Raw genomic sequence first — 13,875 nt, 5'->3', positions numbered from 1 at the left:
TTACTACAATAGTGTAATCGATTACCAAATGTTGTAATCGATTACATCGCATCCCTACCCCTATATATTCAAATTCAAAATCAGAAATCTGCAACTCCTCATTTTCTCTCGTGAACCCTCGTTCCCAATTCTTGTTTCTGCCATATCTTGCTCATTTCTTGTCCAAATCAAGTCCCACAAAGCCTAAAATTCTTCTTTTTTTCATTCTCTTTCACTTCAACCGATTGAAATTTCAAATAACTTCCTCAAATGGCATAACCATCAAAGAAGCGCAAGGGATCTTTGAGTTGAAGCCAACGGCATTCCGAGGCTCAGGAAACGCAGATTCCCTCCTCCATTTCCTCTTCCTCGTTGTTCTCATCAGAAGAACAACGGATACGGTACACAAACCTTTTCTCCTCTCATTCCATTATTGATCCTAAGTTCATAGACATGGACTTCTTTTCCAATGAGAGTTTTGAATGCATTCAGGCATTTTAGAACTCAAATCTCATTCCTTTTATGTCTTTGAAATTACCTGTTTTTTTTAATTAGTCAAAGCCTTTTATTCTAACCTCGAAATTCAAGAAAGCACTTTGATTTCTGAGGTTTTTGGGATAAAAATGGTCATTAACCAATCCCTATTCTATGACTTGACCCAATTATCTAGTGAAGGTGTACCATTTGAAGGTACACTAAATAATGATTGGAAATTTGATTTCTTTGTGCATGATGCCCGCTGGTTGGTTTGCACCAACCAAGAGGATATGACCAGAAGGTTGCTTGTCGGATCATTGGCTCTTGAAAGCCGCATCCTTCACTATCTCATTGTGCGTATTTTACTTCCAAGATCTTCAAACTTTGCACAGGTTTCTGAAGAATATCTTATTGTCATGTGGGCTTTTCATACCGGCCAACAAATTGATTGGGCACACTTAGTCCGATATTGCATGCATAAGGCATTGCGATTAAATGCTCCTTTACCATATCCTCATCCAGTCACTCTTTTCCTTCTACACTTTAACATCCCTCTTGATTTTGAACCTTATGTTCCAATCAAGAGATCTTTTTTTATTGGTGTTGCTGTGATTGCATCTTTTGGTTACCGCAAAGAGCATGATGGCTCTTGGGTAAAAAAGGGTGCTCAACCCATTGATGATGAAGGACACTTACCAGTTGGAGAGGATTCCTCTCTCCTTCAGAAAATTTTGGACAGGTTCGATGGTCGTCAAACCTATGTTGGTGAAAGGTTTGATGCTTTGGAACTACAAGTGGACATGCGATTCGACGAGATGGACTCAAGGATCATCAAGGTTGAAAAGAAATCTCAAGAACCGGTGGTTGCTTGGGGACTGGATGTAGGCACAGGTTGTTGCCGAACCAGTATAAATTCTTGTGTTTGTCTTCTTCTTCCCTACACTCTTTAATTTCCGTTGTGCACTTTTAATTATCGCTTTTACTTTTGGTTAAGTTTCAATTATTGTTCTTTACTTTCTTAACTTTGTAGTAAAAGCCTAATTAAATCTAGTAACATTAAAAAGGATAAGTTTTAATTAGTCAAGGTACATTAATAATTAATTCAACCCCCCCCCCCCCCTCATTCTTAATTATTCCGAGGCCACTTGATCCAACAAAGTCCTAAAATACCTAACCCTAAAACTAAGTAACTTAACCTAATAGCAATACTAACTAAGAAAACACAAATCCTATATCCTAAGGTGTGAAGCATGAAATACAAAGCAAAAGGAAATCAGGAGACTTACTTCGATGTGTAATGCAGCGTATGAGGAAGCAAATGATGCAGAGGAGCAGTAAGCACACAGCAGAAATAAAAAATGCTCAGGGATGAGAGGTTACAGAGGTTTGGGTGCAAAGCTAGAAACCCAAGTGCCTCTGCCTCTACTTTTTAAAAACTGAAATTCATATGGCACGCTTAGCGCGCAGCTGTGCTTAGTGTGCCAACATGACGTTTGAGTTTAAAACACTAGCGCTTAGCCTATCCTCGTGCTAAGCCCAACTTGAAGTTGTAAACTCCAGTAAGCATTTGGGGCTTAGCGCGGCAGCGGTGCTTAGCGCATTCTGCTACACCAAAAATCTTTCTGCAATATGCGCTTAGCCTGAGATGCGAGGCTTAGCGTACATCAAGCTGCAACTTATAGTGAGTGATTCAGGCTTAGCGCCATTACCTTTGCTAAGCACACTTCCAATGACTTCGAAACAAAATGATGTTGGCACTTAGCGCATCCTTTCCCGTTAAGCTCAGCTTGAAAGCTCAACTTATAGAATGAATCTGGGGCTTAGCACAGGATGGCGTGCTTAGCATAGCTATAATAAATTTTCACAGAGAGGAAGTGACGCTTAGCGCATCATCCACGCTAAGCCCATTGCTTAAGGTGCAACTTACAGTGAAGATGTTGGGCTTAGCGCAACGATGTCCACTTAGCTGAACCATTCAGCAAATCAATTAGGGGTCTTTGCATTTAGCGCAAGCAAGCTCGGCTTAGCGCGTGAAGAGATGGCGCTTAGCGCAAGGTTTGCGCTTAACGGATAAGCAATCTGAAAATTTTTCTAAGTCATTTTCTGCTTATCTCTTCACACATAATTTAAAAACCCTTTTTGTTCATTACTAACAAGCTGAAATCAATCACAATCACAAGCAAGATGTCCTAACTACATGCAAGAAATAAAAATGAAGATAGAGAAAGGAAAGAAAACTTGGGTTGCCTCCCAGTAAGAGCTTCTTTAACGTCACTAGCTTGACGCATCATCCTGTTATCCAGGATCCAATAATGTTCCCACTTCAAGGACCTTCTTCACAGGTCTTCTTTCCTCCATCACATGAACTTTAAAACAGACATTCCGGTCAGGTGGTTCTTTATCTTCATGAAATAGATCAAAGCTGATTTTCTGATCTTCTATGCCCATTTGCAACATCTTCTTTCCCATATCTACTACACAACTTGTAGTAGACATGAATGGATGACCAAGAATGAGAGGAATATCAGCATCCTCTTCTATGTCTATGACCACAAGATAAGCTAGAAATATAAGGTGTTTCACCTTCACCAAAACATCTTCAATCACTCCATACGGTCTTATGATGGAGCGATCTGCCAACTGCAGAGTCATGCGTGTAGGTATTATCTCTATCTCTCCAAGTCGCCAGCACATGGAGAGAGGCATTAAGTTGATACTAGCTCCCAAGTCTATGAGAGCCTTTCCTACAACAACTTCACCAAGGGAACACGATATCGTGACAACTCCAGGATCTTTGTGCTTAGGTGGAAGCATGCGTTGAATCACAACACTACAATTGCCTTCCACCATAATTCTGTCACTGTGGATTTACTGGTTCTTCTTTGTCAGCATATCTTTTAAAAATTTGGCATAGAGTGGCATTTGTTGAAGTGTTTCTCCAAAGGGTAAAGTAATTTCCAGTTTCTTGAAGATATCAAGAAATCTGGCCAAATGTCTTTCTTTCTCTTTCTGGGAAGGTACCAAAGGATAAGGTACTTCCTTGCCTTCATTTGGAGTAGTATCCTTCTTCTTGTTAGTGTTTGCCTCACTCTTGCCTTTCCTCATCTCATCATCAATAACTTTCTCTTTTTGTTTTTCATTTTTCAACTTTTTTTCTTTTTCTTTTTCTTCTTCTTTTATTCTTTCTTTTTCTTCCACTTTTATTGGTGTCTCTTCTTCCTTGTCATCTTTAGTCTCCTCATTAATCTCTTCAAGTTCTACAAAATCTGAAACAGGTTCAAGTGTTGGCTTAGGTGCCAACTATTGTTTATGTTCCTCCATCTTTTTTCCAACTTCACTATCATTTCCTTGGATTGCCATTCTACTTCTAGTCATCACAACTTTACATTCCTCCTTGGGATTTTTCTCTGTATTAGCTATAAAACTGCTTGATGATCTATCTGCCAATTGCTTTGCAAGCTGTCCCACTTGGACCTCAAGATTCTTTATGGTAGACTTTGTGCTCTTCTGATTAGACATAGAAACCTGCATAAACTAAGCTAAAGTCTCTTCCAGCTTCGTTGTGTGATCATAGAGATTAGGCCCTTGTTGCTATGGCCTTGTGGATGATCCACCTTGATCTCTATAGAACTGATTTCCAGGGTGATTCCGCCATTGTCCCTGCTATTGATTATATTGTTGGCCATGTTGGAATCCAGAAAATCCTCCTGCATTAAAATTGTTTTTCGGCTGATTTCCCATGTAATCGACTTCACGAGTGGGGTGTTCTTCAATAGGAATACAACATCCATATTCATAAGCTCCCCCATAGATGGTACATCCTGAAACCTGCAAAACAGAAGCATGTGAAGTATGTGCAGAATGAATTTGAGTTGGCAACTTACTTAGTGTTTCAGTTAAGGTTTCCAGTTTCTTAGACAACAATTTATTTTGTGCCAACAATGCATCTTGGGAGGTTAACTCCAATAAACTCTTTTTGGTAGGGATGTGAGCTCTATCTCTCAAAATAGAAATGTCGCTTGCAGCCATATTTTCAATGAGATCCATGGCTTCTTCAGGGGTCTTCAATTTGATTTTCCCACCTCCAGAAGCGTCTAATAGCTATTTGGACTGCGGTCTTAACCCATCTATAAAGATATTGAGTTGTATCGGTACTGAGAATCCATGAGTGGGAGTCTTTCTCAATAAACCACGGAATCTTTCCAAGGCCTCACTCAAAGATTCATTGGGAAATTGGTGAAATGAAGAGATGGCAGCTTTGCCTTCTGCAGTCTTAGACTCAGGGAAATATTTCTTTAGAAATTTCTCCACAACCTCATCCCATGTCTTAAGACTATTACCTTTGAATGAATGAAGCCACCTCTTGGCTTCTCCCGATAAAGAAAATGAAAACAAGCTCAGTCGAATTGCATCTTCAGGCACTCCAACCAACCTAATAGTATTGCATATTTCTATGTAAGTGGTTAAGTGAGCATATGGATCTTCATTTGGTAATCCATGAAACAAATTATTTTGAATCAACTGAATCAATGATGGTGGATAAGTAATGGTTTTTGCTTGATCTTCTGTTTGTGCATGTAGAAGCAAAGCTTCATGGTGAATCAAAGTTGATTCAAAGGTTTTTTGATGATAATAATGATGATAACAAAAGATGATGACAAAGGTGATGACAAAAAGCTCAAAGATCAATCAAAGAGCAACTCAAGTGAATCAAAGATCAATCAAAGAACAACTCAAGTGAATCAAGAACAATTCAAGAGTTCAAGATAAGAATCAAGAAGAATTCAAGACTCAAGAAGAAAGTCTAGAGTCAAGAATCAAGATTCAAGGTTCAAGATCTCAAGAATCAAGATCAAGATTCAAGACTCAAGATTCAAGAATGAAGAGAAACTCAATCAAGATTAGTATTAAAAAAAAGTTTTTCAAAACTTTGAATAGCACATGAGTTTTTGACAAAACCTTTTACCAAAGAGTTTTTACTTGCTGGTAATCGATTACCAGTAGCAAAATTGTTTTGAAAAAGTTTTCAAATTGAATTTACAACGTTCCAATTAATTTCAAAAATCTGTAATCGATTACAATGTTTTGGTAATCGATTACCAGTGCCTTTGAACGTTGAAATTCAAATTCAAATGTGAAGAGTCACATCCTTTCACACAAAAGCTTTGTGTAATCGATTACACTAATTTGGTAATCAAAAGATGTAACTCTTCAAAAGGTTTTTGACTTTTTCAAATTGGTTTTAAGTTTTTCTAAAAGTTATAACTCTTCTAAATGGTCTTCTTGGCCAGACATGAAGAGTCTATAAAAGCAAGGCTTTGATTTTCTTTTCAATACACTTTTTACATTCATTCAATCAATCCTTTACAAGCCTTCAATCTCTTTGAACTTCTTCTTCTTCTTTGTACCAAAAGCTTTCTGAAGTTTTCTGGTTTTCCAAACCTTGAAAACTTGTGCTATTCATCTTTTCATTCTCTTCTCCCTTTGCCAAAAAGAATTCGTCAAGGACTAACCGCCTGAATTCTTTTTGTGTCTCTCTTCTCCCTTTTCCAAAAGAACGAAGGACTAACCGCCTGAATTCTTTTGTGTCTCCCTTCTCCGTTGTCAAAGAATTCAAAATGACACAGTCTGAGAATTCTTTTGATTCTTCCCATTCCCTAATACAAAAGTGTTCAAAGGACTAATCGCTTGAGAATTCTTTTGTATCCCCATTCACAAAGCATCAAAGGTTTAACAGCCTGAGATCTTTTTCTTAACACATTGGAGGGTACATCCTTTGTGGTACAAGTAGAGGGTACATCTACATGGGTTTGACTAAGAACAAGAGAGGGTACATCTCTTGTGGATCAGTTCTAGTGGAGGGTACATCCACTAGGTTCAAAGAGAACAAGGGAGGGTACATCCCTTGTGGATCTTTGCTTGTAAAAGGATTTTTACAAGGTTGAAAGAAATCTCAAGGACCGCAGGTCGCTTGGGGACTGGATGTAGGCACGGGTTGTTGCCGAACCAATATAAAAACTCTTGTGTGTTTGTTTCCTTCTTCCCTACTCTTTTACTTTCCGCTGTGCATTTAATTTCCGCTTTTACTTTCTGTTAAGTTTCTCTTCTACTCCTCATTCTCTTAACAATTTAGTAAAAGCCTTAGAAGAGTAAATTTTTAATTAGTAAAGGTTTAGGAATAATTAATTCAACCCCCCCTTCTTAATTATTCAAAGGCCACTCGATCCAACAGTGCAATGCTGGTGAAAAATTGTGGCACATTAGAACTTGAATAATCTTCTAGAGTAACCCTTCTTAGCTCTTCAACCATGATGTAGTCTTCAATAGGATCTAAATGAGAATGCTCTGCTATAGGAAAACTAGAAGATGCCTTAAAAGATTGAGGTTCTACTTCTGGAATTGTTGCTACCTCTAGGTCCTGCAAAAATTTTCTAATTCTCTCTTGATTATGCCTTCTACAAGTGGCGTTAATCTCCAAATCAATGGGAATCAAATCACCTACAGAAGATCTTCTTTGCATACAAGAACAGTACAACAGTTATCCAGTTCAAAAGAATAATGAATGTACTAAAACTACTATGTTATTCAAAAGAATCAAAAAATAAAAAAAGTAAAATTAAAGCAATGTTGCAAACTGAACTAAACTCTACTAACAGTTTAGTTCCCCGGCAACGGCGCCATAAATACTTTGATTGTTCCCTATTGCAGTTACTTTTTTGTTCATTTATATCTCAAGGAAATTTCAATAGGGGTTTATCGGAAAGTGCACCGGATCGTCAAGTATTTAAAATTAAAACGGATGAATCTGAGTATCGAACACAAGGAACTAATGTTAGCCTGAATTAAGTTCAGAATTGAAGCATTGTTGAGATAACATGTATAAGTGATAATTTCAGACAGAATTTAAACTAAACTTTTATGCTAAAAACTATAAAATGCAAAGTAAATAAAATAATAGCAGTAGGTAGAAATGTTGGGTCTTTCTAACAAACAAGCTGATGCATAGAAATATATTTCTCTAATCAATCGTACTCTTGTGTTCTATGTTGTAGCCTAAATTACTAAACCTTCGATCCCTCGTCAGGCCGAATTAATCCAAGCTTCGTCTACTGATCCCTCATGTTGGACTAGGCCTGATTTAGACAGCCTTCTTAGGTTTAGACTAACTTAAATTGAGTTTCGTCCGCAGATCCCTCATGTAAGACTAGACTCAACTTAAGTAGCTTATGGAAGTTTAACCTAATTTAGCCTAAGCTTCGTCCGAAGATCCCTCATGTAAGACTAGGCCTAAACTAAATAGCATTATTGTAACAGCATAATTAAAACCAAAACTTAACCCCCAGATCCCTCATTTAAGATTAAGTTTCGATCTTGCTTCAATCAAGTTTTAAGGCAACAGTACCTTTCCCAATGCTAAAGTCACCTAACTATGCACACAAATGGGTGATCAGACCAAAAGCATACAAACATCAAGCATTGCATGAAGCATTGAACACAAAAAACACAATCAATTAGATATTATGTATTTACATCAACTGCTCATTAGAAATCCCCAACTAGGGTGTTTAGCCAGCCATTACAAAGAAACCCTAACAATAAATGAGATTAAAAGCAGAGAATAATAGTTTCTTACACAAGAAGGGGGACTCCTCCTCCTCTTCTCAGAATCTCACACTCACTCTCTACTCAATAATCTCTCTCAAATGACAAAACCTAGGCTTCAATGCACAAGTTGTTCCTCTTTGCTGCTTCTAGGGCTCTTTTCCCGAAATAGGCACTGTGGTGTGCTCTGGAATTTGTGCCAATCATCTGCTTACCCTAATTCTGCACAAGACAGGCTTTAAATAGGCTCTGAATTCGCGACATTGCGCTTAGCGCGGGTAAGTGAAATTAGGCTTAGCGTCAATCTCGAGCTTAGCCTGGCTGAAGGCACCTACTGCGCTTAGCTCACTGATCTCACGCTTAGTGCACGGATTTGATGCTGATGCTTTGCCAGATTCTCCTTTGCGCTAAGAGCGTTGAAGCTGCGCTTAGCGGTGGATATGCGTTTAGTCCAACTGTTGTTTTTTGCAATTCAAAACTTAGCCTCTTTTTCACCTGAAAATGCATAGATTTCATCATTAAATCCAATGGAAATGTTCTAGAGACGGCGTTAACCATAAAACAAGATTTATTTACAAAATTTACTCCAAAATAACCATAAATTGGGGAACTATACAAGCTTTGGAAAATGATTTCTATACAAAAGTTAGTCATATAAAGCGACTAACACACATTATCATCAATAACAACATCATTCTCATTGATCGAGGCCGTACCCGAATCAAATAAACATGAAAATGCAGTAACTAGGAAGTGATCCTAGGTCGTTTCCCAATGAGCAATGACAAACCAAATGTTCATAATATACTTGCGCAGTAACAGTAACGATTGGGGGGGGGTTTGTTTGTTTTGTGATTAAAGAGCAGAACAAGTAAACTGGAATATGAAACTACTAATATTAAAAACGGGTTGTTTCCTCTGATTCAGAAGTCATTCTCTTATCCTGGGTTATGGAGAATTCGTCCCTAACAGTCAACCACTTAATCCAACCCTATTTCAATTTACTAAGCGAAAATCAACTTAGGGTTGTCAATACGTGATTAGGCACCACATATACCAGTTAGCCCTTCGTCCATTAAGCATGAACACAAGTTAGGCTCAGAGGCAATTAATCGAACATGAAGCGTGCACTGACTAATGTTCACGAATTTGGGATAACTGGTGAAGGGAAAACTGCCAGGAAACTACATTACAAACGAAACCTCAAAGAGAGTTGGGCTTCGTCCTCAAAAGGAAACAACACCAGAAAAACTAGCCTTCCATAGATTCAAACAGAAAACGCAAATGAAACATGAAGCAGAAACGTAAATGAACAGAAACGTAAATGAAAGTAGAAGAAGAAGCAAGAACGAAATTGTAATTAGAAGCAGAAAACGGAAAATTGCATTAAGAACGAAAACAGTAGCCTTAGAACAGAAAAACGTAGAAACCTAAAACAAAAGCTCTGAATAATAAAATAGCATAACAGAATAGCCTTGCACGAATCCCAAGGCTGATATTTAAAAAGAGTCACTCAAAGTCATTGGGCCCTATTACAATACTCTGGCCCAAAACGAAATAAACACTGAACAACATAAAATAAAATTGTGAAATTTCCTAATTAGAAATTAACTAAGGTAAGCGCTACTTTATTTGCCCTCTTCAAGTCCATAACCAAAATCCGGATTAAGCCCAATGTTTCATTAATTCCTGAAATTAGATTAAAAACATCAAATTAGCTAAATGAGCCCAAATAATAAAACTGTCTGATTAATTGACAATTAAGACCAATCAGTAATTAAAATGGTGCAAAAAGGGTTTAGAAAATAGAAGAAAATGATGGCACATCACTCATCAATATTATCACCAATAACAACATCATTCTTTGTCAATATTATCATCAATAACAACATCATCTCATATCAACATTATCATCGATAACAACAAAATCAATAATCGCATCCCACAAATACATACATAAAAATTTCATGCTTGAGATTCACACTTTCCAGGTCTTCAAACAATATAAGTCTAATACAACAACAATCCATAATATCATGAGACTGATATTTTAGGGAAAATTTCTAAATTAAAGAGGAGAACTATGGTTTACAAAACCAACTTGCGTGCCCATTTAAAATTTAATAAAGGAGTAGATAGAAGAACAAATATAAAATTTTGGGCAGAATCTTCTCTGTAATTAAGACTTTTTCCCAAAAATTCCAATCGCTACAACAACAACATCATTCAGAATTTCATTCATCAATAACAAATATATCACATCCCATCATTCGAAAACACAATTTTTCTTGAAAACCAGTATGCAACAGGGACAACCATACATCCCTATAGTTAGGTTCTCTGACCCCAACTATGATATCAAAGCAGCAAACCTAAATAAATTCCCCTCGCCTATCGTGAGCTCTCCATCAGTTCCTCTTTGTATCGCTCAGAGACCTCTCTCATTTATGTTTATCAGTTCAAACGCAAGGTTCTATATACCAAATCAAAGGAAATTTAGTATAGATTTAAAAAAAGGTTAATAACAACATTTGGGGTCAATTGCCTCTGTCAAAACATAAAGGGCTAAGGGGTGTCATGAAAAAAACATCAATTTTATAAAAAGATAACTTTTATAACATCTCATTTTCAAGGGTTTTTCCAAGGAAGTGTAAAAATACCTTATAATGTGAATGTCTGAATACATGATTTTGATGATGCCAAAGAAGAATCAAACAAGGTTGCTTCAAAGGATAAGCATCGCTTCAAGATTAATACAAGGTTGCTTCAACAAACAAAGCCTTGCTTCAAGATTAACTCAAGATCAAGCCTTGCCTCAAAACAAAGTGTTTCCATGACATTCAAGGCTCTCGTAATCGATTACCAAGCAATGTAATCGATTACCAGAAGACAATTTTGAAAAATAACTATTAAAAAGGGTTTTGAATTTGAATTTTGAACTTGTAATCGATTACCAGCAACGGAACTCTTGAAATTCAAATTCAAAAGTCATGACCCTTCAAAATATAATTGTGTAATCGATTACCAGAAACCTATAATCGATTACTAGTGAAAAAATTCTAAAAAAAGCTTTTTGAAAAGACACATCTCTTCAAAGCATTTTGAAAAGGCACGAAGGGCCTATATATATGTGTGTCTGATTTCAAAAAGCAAGAGAGAGATATTCCAAGAGAACTTCATTGTCAAATGCTCTCTCAAAAACTGGCAAACACTTGCAAATCTATTAAGAGTTCATCCAGGAACTTTGAATTGTATTATCCACTCTAAAGGAGAGAAATCTTTCTGTTCTTCTCAGAAAGTCAATTGTAATCAAGAGACTGGTTGTCTCTTGAATTGTGAGTTTCCTAAACCCAAGGGAAAGGGATTCCTTGGGTGTTTAGAAGTTATAAAAATGATTTTTACAAAGATGGTAGGAAATCTCAAGTGGGTTGCTTGAGGACTGGACGTAGGCACGGGAAGTGGCCGAACCCGTATGAATCGAGTTTGCATTTCTCTCTTCCCTTATCTCATTTATGTTATTGCAATCAATTTTGTCTTGCATGTTTTAAAGAACATTATTAAATTGATTGCTGCTTCTTCTTCTGCATTCTGAGTCTATCATTTAGAAGGGGGTTAAAAGTTTGTTAGTGGGAAATTTTGAAACTTAATTCACCCCCTCTTAAGTTATTGAGGCCACATGTCCAACATATAACAATACCCAAAACACAAGAGACACTAATAGAAGCTCATACTAACTAGGAGAAAGGATTAGAAGTCAAGATTACCTCATCCAAGAGTCTTCAATAAAGAAAACACATAGGGGTATTTATAAATTTTGACAGTTAAAACAGATCTAATTGATTATAAAATTAGGCAATCGATTAATTTGTCAAAATTCCCTTTGTTCTGCATTTCCATAAACTGGATAATCAATTATCAAAAAGGGTAATCAATTAATTTGTTTCAGTTTGAGTATCTTCGTTTCTTATCTGCTTTCTAGGTAATCGATTGTCACATATGGTAATTGATTATAGAATCACATAGAGAGTGTCTCTTTGTTTCTATGAGCTGGGTAATCGATTATCCTAAGCTACAAATTCTTCCTTCTTTTGAAACTGGCTTGGGCACTCGATTACCAAGCTAGGCAATCAATTCATTTGATGGTTCTAGCCAAATTTCAAGTAGAAGTAAGTCATATTGCTTTTGCTTAGGAAACTTATATAATTAGAATACTTCATTCACTTCACATTTGATCCAAATTTCATATTACAATACTTAGGAAACTTAGACTATATCACACACATGCCTAGTCTAAAAACATTCAATACAAATGTCACATCTATTATACATGTTTGACATTGCAAAATTATCAAATCAAAACTAAACTAAGGCTTTAAGCTTTGATCTAACAAAAAAGTGATAGTTTTCTCAAGCAAGATTATCTTTGTGTGAAAAGATTTTGAGGAAAACCTTGATTATTCAAAAGGGTATTAGAATTTGAATTGATTTTATCAAGAAAATTTCAAAAGTTATGGAATCTATTCACCCCCCTGCCCCCCACTTTAGATTCTCGGTCCAACTAACAATTGGTATCTAGAGTTGGGATCTTGTAAGGTAATCAAGATTTTTTTAAAAAATTTGATCATGGCTAGGAATCAATTAGCGTTTGTCGAAGGTGCGTCTATTAACAAAAATCCAATGTTCTATGGTGTGAATTATCCTTTCTGGAAGGTTCGCATGAAGATTTTCATGGAGTCTGTTAATAGGGGTATATGGCAAGCTGTTGTTAATGGCTATACAATTCCAACTCAAGTAGTCAATAACGAGACAATAGAGAAATTGCATGAATCTTGGTCCATTGAAGAAATTAGAAGAAGTGAATATGACTCTAAAGCAATGAACATTATATACTCTTCACTTAATTCTGATGAGTTTTTTAGGGTGTCCGCATGCACTATCGCTAAGGAAATGCGAGATTTGATCAAAGTCACACATGAAGGTACACTAGAAATAAGAAGAGCTTGGAAGAATTCGCTCATCCAAAAATATGAAACTTTCAAGATGAAGCAAGGTGAAACTATAGGATATGTATAGAAAAGATTCACACATATAGTGAACCATCTCAAGGGTCTTGGCAAGATTTTTGAAGAGATAAATGTCAAGATACTCAAGTCTCTAAACAGAACATGGCAACCCAAAGTCACATCAAATTTTGAATCAAAAAGTCTTGCTTCTATGACACATGCTGAGCTATTTGGCAAATTGAGGGAATACGAAATGGACTTGACAAGAATGACTAAAGAAGAAGTGATAGATAAAAAGAAGAAAAGGCTTGGCCTTGAAGACAAGCATTCCATCAAGCGACGATAGTGAAGATGACAATGCGGAAGGGGTCGGATGTCGAGAATCTACATTTGCCTAAGAAGGTTCAACAAGTTTCTCAAGAAAAAGAACTTTGGTGGTAGAACATTTTAGCCAAAGAACAACTTCAAGAAGAGTGAACCCTCTTCCTCCACTAGTTTTACATGCTTTGAGTGCAGCAAGATGAGCCATGTCAAAGTAGATTGTCCCATCTACCAAAAGAAACATTAACAAGGAGAGAAGAAGAACAACAAAAGGTTCATCCAAGGAAAACAAGAATGCATATATTGCTTGGGATGAAAACGAGTCAAGCTCATCAAGTGATAGTAGTGGGGAGGAAGAAGCCAATTTGTGTCTAATGGCCAACAATGAGGCTCAAAGTGAAGTAAGTATTTCTGATTCTGAATTGAATGGTAATTACAATCAGCTTAAAAGGTACTCGCTGATGTATCTCTAGTCTCTTATCCTCGTGAGTTT

The sequence above is a fragment of the Glycine max genome, chromosome 3 (genome assembly GCF_000004515.6).
Source record: "Glycine max cultivar Williams 82 chromosome 3, Glycine_max_v4.0, whole genome shotgun sequence".
Lineage (NCBI taxonomy): Eukaryota > Viridiplantae > Streptophyta > Magnoliopsida > Fabales > Fabaceae > Glycine > Glycine max.
Note: the sequence above shows the minus strand (reverse complement) of the source record.